The sequence below is a fragment of the Pleurodeles waltl genome, chromosome 6 (assembly GCF_031143425.1).
Source record: "Pleurodeles waltl isolate 20211129_DDA chromosome 6, aPleWal1.hap1.20221129, whole genome shotgun sequence".
Lineage (NCBI taxonomy): Eukaryota > Metazoa > Chordata > Amphibia > Caudata > Salamandridae > Pleurodeles > Pleurodeles waltl.
In genome coordinates, this window is record NC_090445.1 from 970,742,184 (window position 1) to 970,760,616 (window position 18,433).

General features: G+C 52.0%; 1 protein-coding gene across 2 annotated transcripts in view; it reads left to right on the top strand.

Annotated features, from left to right (window-relative positions):
• Positions 1-18,433, top strand: part of EXOC6 (exocyst complex component 6) — a 1,398,320-nt gene that overhangs the window by 1,100,750 nt on the left and 279,137 nt on the right. The window lies entirely within an intron of this gene.

Below are 18,433 nucleotides of genomic sequence, written 5' to 3' on the forward strand. Positions count from 1 at the left end.
AGGGGCCTCGTAGTTAGTACCCCTTCCTAAAATTCCTTTGGGCATAGAGCAGCAAAAGGAAAAAAAAAGGATCTTTCCTCCCATCAATATCAGGGATGATTTCATTGACAGTAAAGGGGAGGAACAGCCAGAGGAAGGGGAGTTTCCTTCCGGGTCAGCAGGTGATCATTATTAATGGGATGATTGTGGCTCTGTTATCCGCTTCACATTTACTAGTGCCGGCTGATTCACCATCCGCAGATATTAGGGGTTCCATGAGCTCCTTGAAAGAGCATCCAAGCGTTTTGACCTGCCTCTTCCTGTCAAGCAAACAAAGTGCTTTGTATAGGATTTTATACAAGGGAAGAAGGACTGAAGCGTATGAAGACCCAGGCTTCAGTGGCAGCTATGGTCCCCAAGTTGAATAAAAAATATAAAGCACCAGACAACTCCCCCACATTCTGATTGATTATCCATGCCCTGACTACATCATTATGCAAGTGGCCCAATGGCGATCTAAAGATCCTTCTACTCCCTGCTCTGCCCCTTGGGATAGAAAGGGTAGATGGCTAGACAACATTGGTAAGAGATTCTCCGCTTTTGCAGCAATCTCCATCAGGACATCCAATGTACTGGCCGTATCAGGGAGATATGATCCTCAGATGTGGTCTAACATATCTGCAGTCCTAGAATATCTACAAGAAGATAAGAGAAAAGAAGCGAAGGAGTTAGTTCAAGAGGATGAGAGACCCTTTTGTGAAATCAATGATGCTGCAATAGGTATCTCCTCAACAGTGTTTCATCAGATGGCAGGTGTCACTGTACTGCGTCGCCAAGGCTGGTTGAAGGCCACATCGTTTCGACTGAAGGTAGAAGTGAAAATACTTGACATGCTAAATCTGATAGAGACTTGTAGTTGCAGATTCCTTACTGTTGAATTTCCCCAGGCGTCAGACTGGATCCGGAGAATTTTTATTCGAGCAGTACCTCTGCGCGCCGTCAGGTGGCATCGGTTGACTCCACGGGCGTCATTGGCGTCGTGCTCACCGTGATGACGTCGCGGTCTTATATAGGCACCACCCCGGGGCGCTGACGTCAGTTCTTTTCAGTTCATGGATGCGTCGAGGGATGTCCCGCAAGACCGTATTCAAGCCCTGCGACTCGTGTCACCGAACTATGTCAGTGACGGATCCGCACCTCGTGTGCTTATGGTGTTGTCGTAGTTTGGACTCTTGCCCTGGGCAAGACTGCTGGTTTGGGGATGACAGTACTTATGTTTGTAGGTGACTATGCCTGTCGTACAGCAAGTCGCAACTGTAGTCCCAACCCTTCCTGCTCACTAGCAGTACCTCACCAACAACTCAAACAGTCAAAGGTGATTTGTGGCAGCCTTTACGCATGGACTCAGAAGTATGACATCTCAGGGAATGTCGTGGTTAAACGGAGATTGCCCCTTTCTCACAATTATATTATATCTCAACTAAACACAGGCAATAACAAAGATGCAGTAATGTTTCAATAGTTTTTATTCAACATAATGCGGTAAATCATATTTGCTGCAATGATTAGTATAACAGTACAAGAGAGCGAATCTTAAAGACGAGGGTCGTGATTATGAAGACCCCCACCATCTTGTATTAGCATAGTAAGACATGAAGCGTATCATATGTCCGTGTACCCTATCATAATAGGCCTAACCGTCTACCTAGAGGAGAGCTGGTTATGTTAAACCTAAGCTGCCAATGCCATGTCTCTGGAAGGAGCCCCCAACCCTGGTTACCTTGAATGAGGTCTCGAGCTCAGACTTCGGCAGAGCACGAAGTCCGGGTCAGCGTCAAGGCGACGTGCAGCATCGATAGCAGCAATGGTATCTGTTCGGAATCCCTCTGATTATCTGTCTAAAGTGTGATGTATTTATACAGATCTACTTGGACCCCTGACGTATTTTGTAACAAAAACAATAGATAACGCTGCATGCTTGGGACAGTAATTTCTAATGTGTGCCCCTATAGTTTGTTTGTCTTTGTTGTATGATTTGATGCCTTAGCGAGGTGACACTGATAACATAACTCTAAACAAAAGGGCCTAACTATAAACACGGCAGCCATCTTAGAAGATTTAATTAAATAAATGGTCTGAGACAGAGCAAGCTAAGTAGGTTAAAAGTCACTATGTGACGGGGGCACGAGTCTGCAAGCAGAAAGCTAAGCTAACTCCCGTTATCCCATTATAACAAACTAGGATTCACTACAGTGTTTGGAGCGCGATCACGACCCGAAGTCGTTCTCCAAGTGTCAGGCCATGAACCCATAGGCTTTGAGGGAGCGGTCCCTAAAGCTCATGGCAGCCCTACACTCAATTCCGCGGCGCTCACGATCCTATTCGAGAGGAAGTTCTCGAGATCGAAGTCACCACCACTCTTCGTCCTCCAAGTCATCAAGACATTCGGGTCACAAGAAGAAGAAGTCGAAGAAAGACAAGCGTTCTTCGACTCCACCACGTTGATCGGATGATACGAGGTGAGAAGAGCATCAACGCTCTAGGCCTCCATCAACTGAGTCTTCTTCTGGGTCGGCTCCTCGATTCCCCGACTTCCCGGGAGCCGGAGCCACCCCCGCCCAACTCAGAGTTTTACGAAGCCATGCGCCTCATTTTTGGGGGGGTCCGACCAACCTTCGGAGCCTTCGGGCACAAGTGTGTCAGTTGGGGTCCATTTGGTTTCAAAGCCGTAGGCTTCGGTCTGGGCTCCGGAGGACCCCCCCCCCAATTGCATATCCGTCCTGAATGCGGTCATGCCACGGCGACCTTCCCCGGCGTCGGGTCAGACGTCAACGCTCCCGACGTTGGTTGGGCCCACAATCATCATCGATCCCATAGTCATAACCGACGACCCGGAGCCAGAACGACATCGATCGACGCGGATTCCTTTCTCTATAGTCTCTCCTGGACCCAGGGTTGATCCAGACCCTTATTCTTGTGGGTATGGATACGGGGAGAGTATGGAGGGGTCGCTGGACCCTTTAGAATACCAGCTTGACCCACAAACGGACTGGGTGCAGGATTTGGGTGATGCCAGTGGACTAGACACCTCCCCTGACACTGGAATGCTCTCTCCTCCTAGCGTGGCTACGGAGGAGGGTGCTTCTTACTCTATGGTGGTGAGAAGGGCAGCTGAAGTCTTGGACCTCACGCTTCCTTCGGTGAAGGTTAGGCCTAACATCCTAACCGACATGCTTCAACCAGGGTATTCCTCTTCCGAGCCCCTTTTACCCTTCAATAAAGCACTGACAGACGTCCTTTTGGGTACTTGGTCCAGGCCGAGCACTGGGGCTCCTGTGAACAGGACAATTGCTCACCACCATCGGCCTGTGCCGTCAGACCCAAAATTCCTGACTCAGCACCCCACGCCTGAGAGCCTGGTCATCCAGGCTTCTTCTTCATCTGGCGCATTCCCTGCTGCACCCCAGGATAGGGAATCAAAAGACTGTATAATTTGGGGAGGTAGTTGTTTTCTTCCAACAGTCTAGCGCTGCGGTCCGTGAACACAGCATGCCTTTTGGGCCGCTATTCCCATACTCTCTAGGATACAGTCAAGCAAGTGCTGCCTGCAGTTCCGAAGGAGGCCCGGGCTGTCCTGTCCTAAGCCGTAAAAGATGGGAGGAATGCAGCTAAGTTCATGTTTCGTTGTGGACTGGATACGACTGTATCTGGGCAGATCGGTTGCATCGACGGTGGCATTGAGACGCCACGCCTGGCTGAGAACGTCAGGCTTTTCAGGGGATGTCCAGCAATCCTTGAAGGACATGCCCTTTGATGGCACACGTCTCTTCAGAGACAAGGCGGACTCAGCGCTCAAGCGCTTTAAGGATTCCTGAGCCATGGCCCGGTCCCTTGGCCTCGCGCATTCACCTAGACCCCAGCAGTATGCCTTTTGCCCCTTTTGTGACTACGGCAGGGGCACCCAACTGTGTCCTTTTCCACCTGGCCACAGACCCGCGCATGCTGTACAGCCCCTGTGCGGCCGCGAACGTAGGATACCACGTTCCCAGGGATCAGGGAGCCAGCGGGTTACCCAGTCCACCCCCACCCTCTCCTCAGCCTCCAAGCCTTCTTAGTCCGCAGGTACATCAGCAGGCAGTAGGTGGCAGGATATGCTATCACCTGCCCCAATGGCAGGCCAATACCTTGGACAGGTGGATACTCCAAATTGTCCGAAGGGGCTACTCCCTCCCCTTCGAGACTTCTCCTCCAGCCATGCCACCTTCATACAGCCAGATATCGGAGGATCATATGGCGCTTCTCCGCGAGGAAGTCCGAGCCCTTTTGGCCCAAGGAGCTATAGAGAGGGTTCCGTTGCCAGAAGTAGGTTGTGGTTGCTATTCCAGCTACTTTCTGGTTCCGAAAAGGACAAAGGTCTTCGTCCTATATTAGATCTTCGGTCCCTCAATCTCTTCCTAAAAAGGAGAAGTGCAAAATGTTGACTTTGGCTCAGGTCCTACCTGCCCTGGATCCCGGAGACTGGATGGTAGCCTTGGATTTGCAAGATGCATGCTTCCACATTCCCGTCTTGCCGGCCCACAGGCGTTACCTATGGTTCGTGGTAAGTCACGAGCACTTTCAGTTTACCGTGCTCCCCTTTGGCCTTACCAGTGCCCGTTGGGTGTTCACAAAAGTGATGGTAGTTGTGGCAGCTCATCTGCGCAGGTTAGAGGTCCCAGTCTTCCCCTACCTCAACGATTGGCTGTCGAAGGCGAACTCGCCAGACAGTTGTCACCCACCTTCAGACTACGCAAACCTCTTGCATTCGCTGGGGGTCACTATAAACGTGCCGAAGTCACACCTGACTCCCTTTCAGACACTCCCTTTCATCAGAGCTGTTCTGGGCACAGTGCGTTTTCGGGCTTATCCTCCTAAGCAGTGAGTCCAGGCTATTCAGGTTACGATTCCGATGTTTCAGCCTCTATCCTAGATTTCGGTGAGACAGACTGAGGCTTTTGGGCCTCATGGCCTCCTGCATCCTGTTAGTCAAATATGCTAGATGGCGTATGAGGGCTCTGCATTGGAACCTAAAGTTCCAATGGGCACAGCAATGGGCACAGCATCAGCGAAATCTTGCCGACACAGTTCAGATATCGGAGGGAACTGCAAAAGTTCTGCAGTGGTGGTTAATGAACTGCGATTGGGTCAGAGGCAGACTCCTCTCCCTTTCCCATCCAGAGCTTACAGTATTAACAGATGCGTCACTTCTGGGAGGGGTAGGCCATCTGGGAGTGGTGGGGATCAGAGGCCTCTGGTCTCCGGTGGAAACTGGTCCTCATGTAAATCTTCTGGAGCTCCGAGCGATTCGACTAGCATTGAAAGCATTTCTTCCCTCCCTCAAGGGGAAAGCAGTGCAGGTGTTCACAGACTACACCACCGCCACCTGGTATTGCAACAAACCAGTCGGAGTGGGGTCGTGGATCCTTTGTCAAGAGGCACTTCGCCTCTGGACTTGGCTGGAACATCAGTGCATTTCCCTGGTGGTTCAACACCTGGCAGGCTCCTTGAATGCCAGAGCAGATGAACTCAGCCGACAATGCATGGTCGACCACGAATGGCATCTCCATCCGGAGGTGGCGCAAGGTCTCTTCCTGCAGTGGTGAGAATCTTGGTTAGACTTGTTCGCCTCTGTAGAGAACGCGCAATGTCAGCTGTTTTGCGCGTTGGATTTTCCAAGGCGGCACTTGCTTGGCGACGCTTTTAGTTACGAGTGGAGTTCAGGCCTCCTGTACGCCTTCCCACCAATACCACTTCTGCCCAGAGTTCTGAAGAAGATCAAGCAAGACCGGGCCCAAGTAATACTGGTGGCTCCGGACTGGGCACGGAGAGTCTGGTATCACGAGCTCTTGAAAATGGCCATTGCTCCTCCGATCAGACTGCCTTTTTGGGAGGATCTTCTGTCGCAGCAGCAGGGGAAGGTCCTCCACCTGAACCTGTCAACTCTGTGACGTTTTGCGTGGAGATTGAGCAGCAACAGTTGACGTCTTTCGACTTGCCACCCGAAGTCTGTGACATTATCTTGGCAGCCAGGCATCCCCCAACCAAAACTGTATACGCATGTCGTTGGAATATATTTGTGGCATGGTGCATCGACAATTCTGTCGATCCTCTATCTGCTCCTCTCTCTCAGGTCATTCTTTTTATTCTTTCCTTTGCCCGGCAGAGTTGCACCTTGGGCACTCTTAGGGGATATCTCTCTGCTATTTCTGCTTTCTTAAGGTTACCTGATCATCCTTCTTTATTTAAATCTCCCATAGTTGGAAGGTTTCTTAAAGGCCTCACATCTTTTTCCTCCTATCCCATTCATGATGCCCCAATGGGATCTCAACCTGGTATTAACATACCTTATGTATACCCAAATTGAACCCCTTCACAACTGTCCTCTAAGGCTCTTAACTATAAAAACTGTCTTTCTATTTGCCATTACTTCTGCCCACAGAGTTAGTGAACTCCAGGCTCTGTCATCTAAGCCACCTTTTCTTGCCATACAACCAGACAAACTGGTGCTTCACACAAGGGCTTCTTTTCTACCCAAGGTAGTGACACCCTTCCATGTCAGACAGTCCATCACCTTGCCTACCTTTTATGCACCCCCAAATCCCACTCATGAAGAGGAGAGACTCCACCGCCTGGACCCAAAAAGATCGTTGGTGTTCTATCTTGATCGTACCAAAGACTTCTGGGTGGACGCTCAACTCTTTGTGGGATATGTGGGTGCAAAGAAGGGCAAGGGGGTGCAGCACAGGACCATTTCCAGATGGGTACTCTTCTGCATCAAAGTGTGCTACACTCTAGCTAAAAAGCAACCCCCTGAAGGTTTGCGAGCTCACTCCACCAGAGCTACTGCTGCTACCACAGCGCTAGCAAGAGGCGTTCCAGTCCTGGATATTTGTCAGGCAGCAACGTGGGCATCTCTGCACACTTTTACCAAGCACTACTGCCTGGACAACCAGGTCCGAAGTGACGGCTACTTTGGCCGTTCGGTCCTGCAGGACTTTTTGGTGTGATCTTAGTTCGCAGGCCCACCACTGGGGATGGTATTGCTTGGGTATCTATTCAAAGGTATGGAATCTGCAACTAGAAGTCTCTATCAGATGTACAAGTTACTTACCTTTGGTAATGAAATATCTGGTAGAGACATATTCTAGTTGCAGATTCTTACCGACCCGCCCATCCTCCCCACACTCGAACTGATTTCTAGGGACAAGAACTTTCCCTTGAGGGCCCTAGTTTTGGCACACCACTCTTTGTTCTTCATGGCTCCACACTACTGACATCGAATTCGTGAAAAGAAACTGACGTCAGCGCGCCGGGGTGGCGCCTATATACGACTGCTACGTCATCACGGCAAGCACGACACCAATGATGCCCACGGAATCGACCAATGCCACCTGACGGCGCGCAGAGGTACTGCTTGAAGAAAAATTCTCCGGATCCAGTCTGACGCCTGGGGAAATTCAAAGGTAAGGAATCTGCAACAAGAATATGTCTCTACCAGATGTTTAGTTACCGAAGGTAAGTAACTTGTACATTAAGAGTCAAACGCCTTTTTGGCAGGCATAGATGACGCTCTGCCATCCATAAAGTCAGACACGGACAACCCACATTCTCTGGGCCCATTGCAACAGCAACGTTTCCAGCCCTTTCAGGGAGGCAGAGGCAGAGGTAGAGGGCAGTTTAAGTCAAAGGTACCTTATCAACAGAGCAGATACAAACCATATTCCCAACGGGAATATTGATCGCAATATCTTTATCGGCAGACATATGGAATGACTACACCTTTGTTGTATGTTCAACAACCCCGTTTTTCTGGGGGGCAATTCTTGATATGAACGTCTCCAAGGCATTTCTAACTGCAGAAAGGATCCATCACTTGAACACTATAACGGCTTCCGTATTGGGAAGAGTCCACTACTGTCCAGAAATGCAAATCAGTGTTGGGAATGATGTCATCTTGCATCCCATTGATATCAAATTGTCATCTTCGCATGAGGCAAGATGTTGCTGGATGCACAATGGATTAAATACCAGAGAACCTTCACAAATACAATATCGATAACCCCAACTATGAAATTAGTGATGGCTTGATGTAAAGAAATGGCAAAATAATCTCAGGGCCTGTCGTTCATTCCTGTGCAGCCCCATATAGTAATGACAACAGATGCTTCCCTGGAAGGGTGGGGAGCTCATTTGCTGGACTGAGATTGAGACACACACTCAAAGAATAAATCCAAGACCACTTTAGAAAAATAACATTTCTTTTTATATGTTTCAAACCGAAGAACTTCATAATAGGTAAGTATATTTACAAGCATAAATACATTGCAGTTTCAAAAATCAACACACTGGCATTTTTCAGTTCAGCAATGTTAACCTATGGGAGAAAAACAAAAATGCAGTTTTGCAAGTAAGTATGTGACTTACAAATCTACTCTTCGGGGTTTTAGGTCAACACCAGGCAATGTTCAAATCAGACCCACACAGCGGCACAGGGGAGCCTGGGGGAGAACGAATATGCACTGCTCATGGGTGAAAAAAGCAGTATCAGGGGATGAGCTCTCATGGTTGAGTTAAGCACAGGGGGTGCCACAAGGCAGCACAAAACTTACACCCGCAGCAGTACAGGCGCAGCTGGGTGCAGAGTGCTATCACAGCGTCGGATACCCAATGTTAACAAATGGACACTTGGTGTAACCGAAGATGCGCTGCTCACAGGGGAGTTAATTAGTGTCAGGGTTCGATCTCCTGAGTTTGAGGTAAGCACAGGGGTGAGGGGACACAAGGCACACCAAACTTACACCCTCAGTGGCACAGGGGCAGCCGGGCGCAGAGGGCCAACACAGCGTTGGCTCCCAATGTAAATCAATGGGGGATATCATTTTTGGAAAAAGGCAGCAGGCTCGGGTCAGGAGGCTGAACAAAGAAAACCCACAGCTGTCCAGGTAAGTTCTGATGCTAGGGGATGTAGGGGCACCGATGGTCCAGCTCTCCGAGGCCCAGGGGCTTTGGTGTAGGGAACAGCTTACTGGGCAGGTCACAGTCTGGGAGAGTCTTTGGTTTGAGGTTGCAGGCTTTGAGACAAAGTTTGGCAGGGGTCAGCCGATGGTAGACTCGAACTCAGAATCGCTTGGGGAAGCTTCATAGGACGGGGGCCACTTGGACTCGGGCCGTGGGCGTCGGGTGCAGAGTTGGGTCCGGAGGCAGTTTTGTGGTTCCTCAGGGCAGAGTTCTTTTTCTTTTAAAATTGTTTTTTCTTTGAACAGGTAAGCTGCTCTCGGGAGATCTTGATCCTTACCAAAGGCAGGCAGTCCTCTCAAAGTTTTGGAGGTCGCTGGTCTGCAGAACAGGTCATCTTTTGACGCAAGATTGCTGAGGACTTCAGACAGGCTGGTAGGGCTGGGGCCAAGTCAGTTGGTGTCTGCCGTCTTCTCCCTTGATGACTCTGTAGTCTCTGGGTCTTCTTATGTCATCAAAAATCTGAGATCTAGGGTTAAGGGGTGCCACCTAAAAACTCAATTTACAGAGAGTGCCAGGCGGTAGCCAATGGGTTGCCCACCTTTAGGATGACTACACCCTTATTATGACCACTTCTGCAGGGAAGTGGGCATAACCCTAGCCCTAGTGGCCTACTTCCTTCGAAACAAGATGGAGGAATTTGAAAAGTAGTGTCCACTCAACCTTGTCCACATTAGGACTAGGACTGGCATGAAGTGGGCACTCCTCCTAATTTAACTCACTTTCCCATCTGTGTTGCTGCCAAAAGTGGGGTCAAGACGGGGGATTGATCATCTCCACCATCTGGGTAGACCTGTTTCGCATTACAAAGGCAGCACGGCCCTTGAAGCTCCCCGCTCTGGAATGTACATTCTGCCTGGGAGAGGAGGACACACCCCTACCCAGTGCAAGCTTTTGTCTCAGGCCCTCGAGAGTGCTGGCTCTCACCGTGAGGGGTCAGAAACGTGTCTGTGGTGGCTGAATTGGTCAGGACCAATACGTCAGCACACTAGTAGCTGGTAGGTTTTCAGTGGGCCTTCTCTGTGCATGTTTTTAAACATCCATCACTGGGGTCAGTGAGGGTTTATTATTCTGAGATGTTTGATATCAAACATCCCAGGATTCAGAGAAGCCATCATGTAGCTGGGGAACTCATAATGACCAGTGTCCAGCCCATGCATTTAAAATGGCTTCCCTGTGCACTTACTATGTCTTAGAATCGACATAGCAGGAGCAAATCTACTCATGCAGATATGCTCTCACATGTAACATAATGCACCTTGCCTTAGGGCTGTAATGCCTGCTAGAGGGGTGACTTACATATATTGTATGCAGTGTTTAGGGTTCATAGCACATAGGCTGGGGGCCATGTTGTGTTTTCAATTTTAGAAAAAAATGTCACACAGCCTGCAATGGCAGTCTGCATAAGGTTGGTGCTGGGTCCCTCAGAGTGGCACAAGCTGTGCTGCAGCTCTGGAGGTCCCTCTTCAGTACCCATGCCCTAGGTAGCAGGGGTACCATTGACTAGGGGGCTGAAAGGCCTTGTCACTAGGGGATCAAGTTAACAGGTGTCTTGTTTTAGGGAAGGAACACTGGCACTGGTGACCTGGTTAGCAGGCACCCAGTGCACTTCAGTATAAGTTGCATCTAAAACCAAGTAAAAAAGTGGGGGTGGGGCTGCAAACAGAACCCAGCTCCCTACACACCCCAAATGTGCATCTCTTTTCCACCTTTCAAAACAAAAAAATGCACTATCTATGCAAGCTGATTTCCACAGTGAGGGTCTTGGGGAAATGCCTTCCAGCTAGCTTGGGCAGGAATGTTCACTTAAGTTTTCCTTCCTTTTCCTCTGATTCCAAAGGTCATTTGGAAAATGAACCAGGACCCATGCTGTTTCATCCGTTAGTTCCAGTGTGGCACTGGTTCACAAAGCTTCTTCTCCTGTGAGAGTGCCCTCACATTTCATTCAAGCCTGTAGAAAATCTATCCATGTACGAGGTTCAGGTGGTCTATCCACGGATATATGCGCTCAGCTTGGCTCCTCACACCATCGAGTTTGAGTTGCTTAACTTACAAGAAGATTGCTGGACAATGCCCCAGCACTGTCATGCAGATACCACAAGTAAAAGGTATTAGGTGAAATGGAAGAGATTTAGGGGGTCATTACAACATCGGCGGTAAAAGCTGCTTACCGCCGTGCAGAAGACCGCCAAAACACCGCCGCGGCCGCGGAATACCGCCACAGCTATTATGACAGACATCTCGGAATCCGCCGAAATTCAAACACCCACCCAAGTCCGCCACACCAAAGGTCAGTGTTAAACTGGCGAAAACAATACCTCCACCGTCACGCCAACAGAAACACGCCCATGCTATCACGACACACGAATCCACGCGGTGGTCTTTCAACAGCGGTATTCCATTGGCGGTACACACCGCCGCGCTCAAAATACACGCACATCTCCAAAACACCACCACATTGGACAATTCAAAATACCCACACCTGACACACATACAAACACCACTCCCACACACCCAATTCAATGTAAAACACACACCCACATCACCCACAAACCCCTACGACCATAATTCACGAACGAAGGCCAGAGAGACAGAGAGCACAGCAAATGAGAACCCCACCACACAGAGGCACACAACACCATCACCCATACAACATTCCACGCACAAAACACCACACACCACTACACATCACCACACACAACAACACTTACACCACCCCACACATCACCCACACCAACCCATGTCACGCCAAAGACACCCCCGGTTTTCCGAGGAGGAGCTCAGGGTCATGGTGGAGGAAATCCTACGGGTAGAGCCACAGCTATTTGGCTCACAGGTGCAGCACACCTCCATAGCCAGGAAGATGGAGCTATGGTGCAGAATCGTCGACAGGGTCAACGCTGTGGGACAGCATCCAAGAAATCGGGAGGACATCAGGAAGAGGTGGAACGACCTACGGGGGAAGGTGCGTTCTGTGGTCTCCAGCAACAACATCGCGGTACAGCGGACTGGCGGCGGACCCCCACCTCCTCCCCCACAACTAACAACATGGGAGGAGCAAGTCTTGACCATCATGCATCCAAAGGGCCTCGGAGGAGTTGGTGGAGGAATGGACACTGGTAAGTCAAATCTTAACTATCATTAAGAAAGAAGGCCAGAGAGAGACACTACAAACTACTACCAAGCATCCATGCTATCACACCCCCCCACCCTCACACCCTCCCCTATCACCCCAAATCCTCACTAATGTACTAATAACACAAACCACTCATCCCAAGACCAAGCCCTGCATGGCACAACTAAGCATGGTCACCCCTCACCAAATCATGCTCACTGCACATACCCAGAACAACCCCCTAACCATCATCACACAAACCCACACACAGGAATGCTTGCACTGGGGTACACGCACACCCATCCATTGCACACCATTACACACACACATGCAATAATCATGCTTTCATATCCCTGCAGGACCACTAAGGAACGTTACCACACCGGAGGGTCCAGACATCTCCACTCCACCCACAGAAGAGGCCCACAGTGACGACAGCAGCTCTGCCCTACTGGATCCTGATGACCAGCCCGGACCATCGTGGGCCTCGGGACCGTCGGTTCCCCTTGCACAGGCACAGCCCAACACTGACCTTCCACCCTCTGGTAACACCAGCACAGCACCCACCCAGCGGGCCCATACCTCCGTACCCAGGACACATCAATCAGCGGTGTGTCCACCACTACAGGGAACCCAGGATAACCCACCACCCCAACAACAACAGGGACCTGGGGGCAGTGGTAGTGGGCACACGGTCCAGGGGACGGAGGCACAGGAACACAGGGGAACTGGGAGGGCTGCTGTGCGACAGGGGGCGGACAGGCCAAGGGAACCCACTCTCCACGAGGCCCTCTCCTCCATCATGGGAGCATACCACCACTCCCAGGAGACGATGGCGACGGTCCTGGACAAGTTTCAAGAGACCCAGCGCCTGCAGGAGGAACAGTATTTGGGGTTCAGGGAGGAACTCAGAACCATCAGCTCCGCCCTGGGCACCATCGTAGGGGTGCTGAAGGACATACAAAAGACCATGAGGGACACCGTGGCACTCCAAGAGGCCCCTGACACTAGCATGGACGATGAACTGCCCACCACCTCCGCCGGCGCTAGCGGACAGGACGCCCCGCCACGGAACCACCACACCAGCACCCACCCCCCTGCAGACGGACAACCACCACGCAAGCGGTCCCTGAGATCCAGGAACAGGACAGAGCAAGATGGCAAGACCCCCGCCAGGAAATGAGACCACCCTGATTGTCCTCCCACTGTCCCACTTTGTTACCCTGTCCATACTTTAACTGCCCCAGCTCCACTTCCTATGCCCATATGGGCAGTGCACCTCTGTGACCAATAGACTGGACTCGGCCATAGACATTCCTCCACCGTCCCCATCACCATTTTACAACCCCCTTCCATTTTTGAGCACTTAAATAAACACCCTTGAACCACAAAACAATCTGGAGTCAGTCTGTGATTTGGTAAATTTGTATTATCAATGACAGTGTCAAAATGCATTTTCTATTGTAAAGCCAACATACCTAGGTCACACATCACAAGTCCTTGAAGGATGCAAGCAGATGACACGCGTTGGTAACCACACCTGTGAAACCGTGATGGAAAGGTACAACTCAGTGACCAAATAGTGCTATGGAATGATAGACATGATAGAGGTAGAAGTGTGAAAGTGAATGTAATGGTAAGAAAGAAATGTTCTCACCTGTGTGTCACTGGAAATATTGCTGTATGACTGTCTCCCTGTTGTCTGTGCCTTCTTCCTCAGCTTCCTCCTCATCACTGTCCACAGGCTCCACAGCTGCCACAACACCGCCATCTGGACCATTCTCCTGCAGAAAAGGCACCTGGCGTCGCAAAGCAAGATTGTGAAGCATCGAGCAGCCGATGATGATCTGGCACACCTTCCTTGGTGAGTAGAATAGGGAACCACCTGTCATATGGAGGCACCTGAACCTGGCCTTCAGGAGGCCGAAGGTCCGTTCGATCACCCTCCTAGTCCGCCCATGGGCCTCATTGTAGCGTTCCTCTGCCCTGGTCCTGGGATTCCTCACTGGGGTCAATAGCCAGGACAGGTTAGGGTAACCAGAATCCCCTAATAGCCACACACGGTGCCTCTGGAGTTGACCCATCACATACGGGATACTGCTATTCCGCAGGAACATAGCATTTACCTGGGAGATGTACTGGTCTGCCAAACATACCATCTGTACATTCATCAAATAATAACTCTTCCGGTTCCGGTACACCTGTTCACTCCTGTCGGCGGGGACCAGAGCTACATGTGTGCCATCAATAGCACCTATGACGTTGGGGATATGTCCAAGGGCATAGAAGTCACCTTTAACTGTAGCCAAATCCTCCACCTGAGGGAAAATGATGTAGCTCCTTACGTGTTTCAGCAGGAGAGACAACACTCTGGACAACACGTTGGAAAACATAGGCTGGGACATCCCTGATGCCATGGCCACTGTTGTCTGAAAAGACCCACTTGCAAGGAAATGGAGCACTGACAGCACCTGCACGTCAGGGGGGATTCCAGTGGGATGGCGGATTGGTGACATCAGGTCTGGCTCCAACTGGGTACATAGTTCCTGGATTGTGGCACGGTCAAACCTGTAGGTGATGATTAAATGTCGCTCCTCCACTGTCAACAGGTCCACCAGCGGTCGGTACACCGGAGGATTCCGCCATCTTCTCACATGTCCAAGCTGACGGTGCCTAGGAAGGACAACAGCGACCACAGAGTCAACAAATTTCCAGGTATGTACCCACAGATACACAGAACACGACACGAAACACAAAACTCTTCCTGTATGTGTGTTGAGTGTAGGCCTAGGTATGTGTGACGCCGTAGTAAATGAAGCCATGTGGGCCCCTGAAATGGCGGCTGCCTGACCTCTAAAGCGGGACAATATGATGTGAGGTATCTGTGCTGACGTTGTACACCGTTGCGGTAGGCGGTCGTAGACCGCAGCGCAATGCTTCATTGGTTAACATTGGACCCTATGGGTCCCAGGAGCCATTGATGAAGTGCGCCGGCGGTGATGATACGCACCGCCGCGGACGTGACCGCCATTTTCTATCTGTTCAATCACTCGATACCTGATCTTCAACAGGAGAGGACCTACACTGCAAGTGCTGCTGTAACCTCGGTCTGGAAGAGACAATGGCTGCTGCGTCTGGGGAAAGGGCCCGTGCCTTCACTGCTCAGGAGTTGGAGAAGCTCGTGGACGGGGTCCACCCCCAGTACACGCTACTCTACGGTCCTCCAGACCAACAGGTAAGTACACAGGGAGCACGTTGTATGGGCTATGCCTGGGTGGAGAGGGCTGGTTGTAAGAAGGAAGGGGGCAGAGTTCAGGGAACATGAAGGACTGTGAATGCATGTGCCACATGGGAAGGGTAGGGATGGGGGCCACTCACATCGACGGGGCAGTTGGTAATAACTTCTCTTCTTCCCCTGTGAATGTCATGTAGGTCAGCGCCCACCAGAAGAAGGACATTTGGCATGCCATCGCCAAGGACGTCCGGACCCTGGGGGTCCACCAGAGACGGGGCACCCACTGCCGTAAAAGATGGGAGGACATTCGCCGCTGGAGCAAGAAGACGGCGGAGGCTCAGCTGGGGATGGCCTCCCAACGTGGGAGGGGTGCCCGTCGCACCGTGACCCCCCTGATGTTCAGGATCCTGGCGGTGGCCTACCCGGAGTTGGATGGGTGCTTGAGGGCATCACAGCAGACACAAGGGGGTGAGTACACTCTCATTCTGTGGACTTTGCGCGCAGTGGAGGGGTCTGGGTGGGCGAGGAGGGATGTTGGTTTCCCTAGGCCAGGGCGACTTACGTAGGCTAGGCCCCTCTGTAATGCAGGCCATGTGCCACTCCACCCCACCTCAGTAGAGGGCCAAGTACAGGTATACATGCCCCTGTGGCATCCATGTGTGCAGATGTCCACCATAGCCATGTAGGCCAGATCCCAGGAATTGCATCTGTAGTGGCCAAGAGCACAGCGTAGTACAGGGGGCTGCTGTGTCTGTATTGTCCGCCAACGGTAGCGGTAAGCCATGCACTCAACCTGTCTTTCTTCTGTCGTCCCCCTCCCCTTTTTGTGGTCTCCCTGTTCTTGTGTGCATCAGCATCATCAGGCGGAGGTACAGTTGCACTGGAGCACGAGGGAGCGGCATCCCACTTGGCCATGGAGGGCCACACCACAGACTCTGAATACACCAGTGGGACGGAGGGCGAGGGGAGCTTTCCTTCGGCCACAGGATCACCAGCCAGCGACACGGACTCGTCCGCTAATGTGAGCTCCCTTGTGGTGGCGGCACCATCTGTGTCCCCCACTTCTACAGGTACAGCCGCCACCTCCCCTACCAGCACTGCCCTCCCAGCAGCCCCTCAACGTTCGCCCCGTGCCCGCTCACCCAGGAGGGTGGGCATCACCTTCGCCCCAGGCACCTCAGCCCCTGCCCCTGTCACCCCTGCTGCCCTCAGTGAGGAGGCCATTGACCTCCTCAGGTCACTCACTGTTGGGCAGTCTACCATTGTGAATGCCATCCAGGGTGTAGAAAGGGAGTTGCAACACACTAATGCATTCCTGGAGGGCATTCATTCTGGTCAGGCTGCCCGTCATCGAACCCTGCAATCTCTGGCCTCAGCACTGATGGCAGCCATTGTCCCTGTGTCTAGCCTCCCCCCTCCAACTTCCTCCACCCAGACCCAATCCCCTGTACCCCAGCCTATCCCAAGCACACCATCAAACAAGCATGCATACACCTCAACACACACAAGTAGCTCAGGCAAACATAGGCACCACACAACCCACAGGCACTCACGCAAGCATCACCCACATACAGACACAGCAACATCCACTGCCTCCACTGTGTCCCCCTCCTCGTCGTCTCCCTCCTCCCTCCCAGTGTCGTCTACACTCTCACCTGCATGCACTACATCTACAGGCACTAGGACTCGCACCAGAACACCCAGAACCACACCCCGCTCACCTGCACTCACTACCCCCACTACCATTTACACGTCCCCTGTGTCCACTCCCAGTGTGTCTGTGACACCCCCGCCCAAAGTATACAAACGTGGGCACCCACACACCCAACATCCATCCACCTCACGACAGTCTCCAGTACCTGCACCTGCACCCAAAACACCTAAAGTTACACCTCCTACAACCACCTCCTCTTCCTCCACTCCCAGACCCCCTGCAGCTACCCATCCCAGTCTTCTTCAGCAACTCTTCCTCAGCAATGTTGACCTCTTTGCCCCCACCCCCACCCCTCCAATTCATAAGTACCGTAGTAGCACCTCAGCCAAAAAAACACCAGGACCTGTGGTGCGTGTTCAAGGTCTGTGGAGTGCACCGGCCACCAGGGCAGCCAGTGTGACACGGAGCCAAAGCACTGCCAGTCCACCCCCTGTGAAGCACCTCAAGTTGGAAAGTGGCCGACGGGACAGGGTGAAGACTCCTGGCGGCAAAACTGCTCACAAGGGTCCCACGGGGATTGCAGAGTCAGCTGTGACTCCTCCAAAGGTGGTGAAGTGCCAGAAGAAGTCTGGTAAGAGCAGCACGGCGGAGAAAGGCGCCATCCTCCCCGGCGGCCGGGACGCCAGCACCGTCGTCACTGGTCAGGAGACCACCGCCAGAGTCAGTACCCAGGAGGGCAGCAGTATCGTCACTGGTCAGTAGACCATCGCCAGAGTCAGTGCAGTGCCCAGGAGGGCAGCAGTATCGTCACTGGTCAGGAGACCAACGCAAGAGTCAGAGCCCAGGAGGGCAGCAGTATCGTCACTGGTCAGGAGACCACCGCCAGAGTCAGTGCCCAGGAGGGCAGCAGTATTATCACTGGTCAGGAGATCACCGCCAGAGTCAGTGCCCAGGAGGGCAGCAGTATCGTCACTGGTCAGGAGACCACTGCCAGAGTCAGTGCCCAGGAGGGCCCTGGCAGCCACAGCCCGCTGGGCAATGAGGGAGCGTCATGCCACACACCAATGCACAGGTCAAAGACCGCAGTGGCTAAGCACCGCTTAACAGGGCAGAGACCGCCATGGCAAAGCACCGCTGAACAGGGCAAGCACCGCTGAACAGGTCAGAGACCGCCATGGCTAAGCACCGCTGAACAGGGCAGAGACCGCCATGGCAAAGCACCGCTGAACAGGGCAAAGCACTGCTGAACAGGTCAGAGACCGCCATGGCTAAGCACCGCTGAACAGGGCTAAGCACCGCTGAACAGGGCAAAGCACTGCTGAACAAGGAAAATACCGCCACATCAAGCATCGTGATCCCATGTGCAGCTGGGACAGTGACGGAACAGGAACCGTCA